Source organism: Eriocheir sinensis, chromosome 27 (genome assembly GCF_024679095.1).
Source record: "Eriocheir sinensis breed Jianghai 21 chromosome 27, ASM2467909v1, whole genome shotgun sequence".
Classification (NCBI taxonomy): domain Eukaryota; kingdom Metazoa; phylum Arthropoda; class Malacostraca; order Decapoda; family Varunidae; genus Eriocheir; species Eriocheir sinensis.
Window position 1 is genome coordinate 8,729,817 of NC_066535.1, and position 6,000 is coordinate 8,735,816.

General features: G+C 39.4%; 1 long non-coding RNA gene across 1 annotated transcript in view; it reads right to left on the reverse strand.

Moving 5' to 3' along the window:
- The window catches only part of LOC127004079 (uncharacterized), a 77,018-nt gene extending 71,937 nt beyond the window's left edge, over window positions 1–5,081 (reverse strand). The window contains exon 1 of the long non-coding RNA XR_007757614.1: window positions 4,888–5,081. This is a non-coding gene — a long non-coding RNA (uncharacterized LOC127004079). The remainder of the gene's footprint in view (window positions 1–4,887) is intronic.
- Between the last annotated feature and the right edge of the window lie 919 nt (window positions 5,082–6,000).

Here is a 6,000-nt window from a genome sequence, read left to right on the forward strand (position 1 = left end):
TAAAGAAAGGGGAAAATGAGGTCTTTGATGTCAGATATTCACAACACTGAATTACATATAGGGCCGTTGAGAGAGAGAGAGAGAGAGAGAGAGAGAGAGAGAGAGAGAGAGAGAGAGAGAGAGAGAGAGAGAGAGAGAGAGAGAGAGAGAGAGAGAGAGAGAGAGAGAAGCGGATGTATGGACAGGAAAGAATATTCAAGAAAGGGAAAAGATAGGGAAAAAAAGAAAAGAAAGAGAGAAATGAAGCGAAGAGCAGATGAATAGACAAAAAGGGAAATTAAAGGAAAGGAAACAATAGGGAAGAAAAGGAAAGATAAATAAAGAAGAGAGAGAGAGAGAGAGAGAGAGAGAGAGAGAGAGAGAGAGAGAGAGAGAGAGAGAGAGAGAGAGAGAGAGAGAGAGAGAGAGAGAGAGAGAGAGAGAGAGAGAGAGAGAGAGAGAGAGTGTAGCAGACGAAGACACAGAAAAGGAAATTAAAGCAAAAGAAAAAAAACACAAGTAAAGGAAAGGTAAGGAAAAAAAATAAAGAGGAGAAAGAGAGAGGCAGATAAACATACAGGAAGGAAAATCAAACAAAAGGAAAGAAAAGGAAAAGAAAATCAAGAAAAAAAATTAAAAAGTAGAGAGGGAAAGAGCCCCATCCTAGCCTTCACACACCAAAAAACGATGAAAAGAAGTCTTAAATAATAATACCCCTAAACGAGCTCCTTTCATGTCCCTCCTCCTCGTACTATGGCATGAGAGGTAGCCAACACGATCCCTTGGCACGACCCACTCAAGAAAGATTCACTGCGCTACGCCCCTAATAAAAACAACAGCAACAACTTCAATAATAATAATAATAATAATAATAATAATAATAATAATAATAATAATAATAATAATAATAATAATAATAATAATAATAACAATAAACTGCTTTCCTAATAAGATGAAATTTACGTGTGATGAAAATAAGGTGAACTAAGATGAAAGGAAAAAAAAGTCCAGGAGAGAGAGAGAGAGAGAGAGAGAGAGAGAGAGAGAGAGAGAGAGAGAGAGAGAGAGAGAGAGAGAGAGAGAGAGAGAGAGAGAGAGAGAGAGAGAGAGAGAGAGAGAGAGAGAGAGAGAGAGAGAGAGAGAGAGAGAGAGAGAGAGAGAGTGATACAGAATTCAGGACCACGTGAATGGCCGACCATTTTCAGAAATTAACGAGCTCTGCCAAAAATTTCCAGTCAGTGACCCGCCAGCGAAGGGTGATAAAGACCGCGTCGAGGGAAGATGACACTGCTCTCTCTCTCTCTCTCTCTCTCTCTCTCTCTCTCTCTCTCTCTCTCTCTCTCTCTCTCAGAATCGACGGATGGTCGTGGGTTGATTTTTTATGACCTTTTCCCATCCTCCTACTCTTCCTTCTCAATGGATGACCGGTTGTAAGAGGAGGAGGAGGAGGAGGAGGAGGAGGAGGAAAAGTAGGGGGAAGAAGAAGAAGAGGAGTAAAAAGAAAAAAAATATAAAGAACCAGAAAAACAAGAACAAGAAAAAGAGCATGACAAGAACAGGATTAAGAGCAAGAACAAAAACAAAACAAAAAAAATGATGAACAGAAGAGGGAAAGGAGAAAAATGAAAAGGAATGGACCAGGAAGAGGATTAGGAGGAGGAGAAAGAAGGCTTGGAGGAAGAGGAGGAGGGAGAGTAGATAAATAGAGAGAGCCATATAATATGAATGAGCAAAGTATGTGTGTGTGTGGGGGAGGAAGAAGGTAATAATCTCTAACTTTTCCTAATTCTCTCTCTCTCCATCTATTCATCTATGTATCTATCTATTTATCTATCTGTCTATCTTTTTAGCCATTCATTTATACGTCTATTTATCTATCTATCTATCTATCTATTTATCTATCTGTATATATACCTGTCTATCTATCTATCATCTATCTATTAAATATATATATATATATATATATATATATATATATATATATATATATATATATATATATACACACACACACACACAAACATAAATGAGGAAGCGGTGGCTGAGTGGTTAGCGTGCGGGCCCTGCATTCACCGCGTTCTAGATGACGCGGGGTCGAATCCGTCGCTGCCACCTGGGATTTTTCAGTCACCGCCGAGTGGCATAAGACTACCCACATACTCTCCTTAAAGCCGCGGTTACACTATAGTCACTGCTACCCCTGGGCTGGGCGATTTTGGCTGGGCTGGGCACCCAGCCCAGCCAAAACCGCCCAGCCCAGGGTAAATTTGAGTGGACGCGCTGGATCGTTGTTCTCCCAGTGGTATGGCTGGGCGCACCGTCCCGGCGCAGCAGAGGTATTGAGATACTGTAGTATTTAAACATACAGCTAAAACCAAATTATCCTATATAATAAAATATATACATATTATATTATTATATAAAGAAATTATTAGTTTCTCTGTATAATTAATGATCATTAACGGCTCACAAATTAATAAAACACAGCACCTTCACACTCGCTTGACTCGTGTTTTGTTTACATCTGGACTTGGCCTTGGCGAAAGAGCGCAGGCGGCTTGACTGGGCAGGCTTCTGTGTGACCACTCGCCTTGTAAACCAGGCCTAAGGCCGGCTTCCAGCCCAGGCAAAATCGTCCAGCCCAAGGGAAACAGTGACTAGTGTAACCGTAGCTTAGGGCCGCTTTCACAGTCACGTTTGTTTGTGTTGATCGTTACCAATGAGCGGCGATCGCCGCTCCCAACAAGAAATCCGCTTTCATAGTTATCTTTCGCGGCGCTGTTTTCATTTTGATTGATTGATTGTTTATTGTTACAAAATACACAATAAAGGAGAAGGGAGGACTTTAATACTTGTCACCATTATTCACCTGTTATGCCTTTATGGTCAAACTTTCGTATTATTCTAGATAGCCTCATTTGTAGGCATATATATATATATATATATATATATATATATATATATATATATATATATATATATATATATATATATATATAACGAAATCAGCCCTGTTATGTGAAAAATAAATGTGAAGTGTGCTAAATAAGTGTGAATAATGAACAAATGTAATGAATATATATAAGTGAAGAGTCTGTCGTGCTGACATCTGCCAAATAATAGAACTTTAATACTTGTCACCATTATGAAATAAATTTTCACCTATTATCCCTAAGAAATTAATATTAGGCTATCAGCAGATTTGAGCGGTGTATTTCGAGGCACTCCACATTTTATCATCATATTAATTCTTCACAGTTATTTTTTTTTTTTTATTCATCACGTTTACTTTTTGTACGTTTATTTTTCACATTTATCCTTCATAATCCTCCGCTCAGCTGATGCAATGTTGACGTGTCCCGCCGCTCCGGCATACCAACACTGCCGAATCACGCGTCTTCGTCTCGTCATGATCGTCACCACGTGGTAGTCACCGATACCACGAAAACGACTGTGAAAGCGGATCGAGGCGATGGTAACGGCTGCTACCAGGATGGTTGGGCCTTTGGTTAGGGTGCGTACCAGACGACTGTGAAAGAGGCCCTTAGACCACCCATTAACCTAGACTCTAGTCTAGAGGAAACCGTCCAAGTGAATCAAGAATGAGCTCCGGGGGGCAGCATGAGCCAAGAATAGATGGCGCCACTATAAACACTTGCCTGCGCCATGACGGGCTGGGGCCGACCACCAGGCTCCTGAAGAAAGCCTACCGGCGCTATAGGCTAACACACACACACACAATATATATATATATATATATATATATATATATATATATATATATATATATATATATATATATATATATATATATATATATACACACACACACATGGTGATGCATTTTCTTCATGAATATAGATATTCTTTCAAAATACAAACTTTTATGCAAATATACATGTTACATGTATGCATGTGACTCTATAAAGATGTATATAAGATGTCCTAAATTAGAGGTAAAATACTTGGTCATATTCATTTGTTCCAGGCACATCACTTTTTTTTTATGCATAAGGACTTCCCATCGTTCTTCATGAAGGCCATCCAGCCAAGAAAAAAGAATTTCAGTTAGAATTTCTTTTCGTGTCAGAGGTGTCTCATATATGTATTATATGCGTTACCTATTATTTTTTACTTTTTTTTTTTTACTCAAAAAATTAGTGTGCAGAAAAACTTTGATATAAATACTGTGATTGTATGCAGGAATGTCTATTTTAAGAGATTTGTAGCTTTGAAGGTCAAGAAATATGATTTTTATATTTTTTTTCAATATTTTCTACAGTGGGTCCGGTCGGACCCACGTTATTGTCAATGTTAGTCAAATTCAGCGTTACAGTTCTAGGGTTAATGAACATCGTTACTCGTGTGGGTACGAGTGTTTGGGGTTTGAAACTTAGAATTGCAATATTCTGAGTACGATAATCTAATGACGCTGATGCCTTATCGTTAACCAAAACTTTGAATAACTGATAAATGCAATGTTCCGAGTAGTACGATAATTTAGTGACGCTGCCGCCTTATCGTTAACCAAAACTTTGAATAACTGATAAATCCAATGTTCTGAGTACGATAATCTAGTGACGCTGCTGCCTTATCGTTAACCAAAACTTTGAATAACTGATAAATGCAATGTTCCGAGTACGATAATCTAGTGACGCTGCTTCCTTATCGTTAACCAAAACTTTGAATAACTGATAAATGCAATGTTCCGAGTACGATAATCTGACGCTGCTGCCTTATCGTTAACCAAAACTGAATAACTGATAAATGCAATGTTCTGAGTACGATAATCTAATGACACAGCTGCTTTATCGTTAACCAAAACTGAATAACTGATAAATGCAATGTTCCGAGTACGATAATCTGACGCTGCTGCCTTATCGTTAACCAAAACTTTGAATAACTTACCAATCACTCGGGAAAGCCAACGAACCACTCCTCTTCATTCCTCACGTTTATGATGGGGAAGGACTGGTCATGGGAAGCACCACAACCACCACCACCACCACCCGCTCCACCACCGGCGTCAGGTGTAGGAGAAGCAGCAGCCGAGCGATGCCACACCTTCACTGTACTCCTTCTCGCGCTGAACTGACGTGTGAGAGCCGAGGACCCGAGGTGAGCCGCCTGTTCCATGCTTAGGTGGCTGGGCACGAAACTCCCCTCGCTCTCTCTTTCTCTCGTATCTACCTTTGTAAAGTTCTACGGTAGTTATTTGAGTTGAGTGAGTTTTTGTTCTTCATTCATCTGTTAATTATCTGATGTTCTATTTGGTTTGGTTGGCTATGAACGTTAACTTACAGGCTATATATACGTTTCTATCGTCAGACTCCTCTCAGCCTTCCTCTCGTGTCTATCCATGTAATGTTCTACGGTAGTTATTTGAGTTGAGTGGGGTTTTGTTCTCTAATCATCTGTTAATCATCTGCCGTTCTATTCGGTTTGGTTGGCTATGGACGTGAACTTGTAGGCTATATATATGTTTCTTGTAGGCTATACGTTTCTATCCCCAGACTCCTCTCACCCTTCCTCTCGTCTCTACCCATGTAATGTTCTACGGTAGTTATTTCAGTTAAGTGGTGTTTTGTTCTTCGGTCACCTGTTAATCATCTGTTGTTCCTTTCGGTTTGGTTAGTTATCAGCATGAACTTGTTGGCCATACGTTTCTTTCGCCAGACTTCTTAAATGTCGTATTATATAGTATTATAATCAAGTTATGTGGTTAATTTGGCTTTTTTATATCCATTTTTAGGACAGAGTTAATTAGAAGAGTTGGATTTTCACAAAGTCGACATATTACCAAATCAGTCGTAAAAAATGCTATAAAAAGATCAGCAACAATTAACCACGCCTTGAAAAATGGGTGAAACAAAGACAAATCCGACGTTTGAAAAATCAGGTGTTTGTCTTGGCAGCTTTTACCGATGTTCATAATTTATAGGGTCGCTGTTCTGGGGTTGTGGTTAGGACTGGATGCCCTTTCTGGCGGCCCACGGTGGCACTAGGGATCGAACCGCCTTG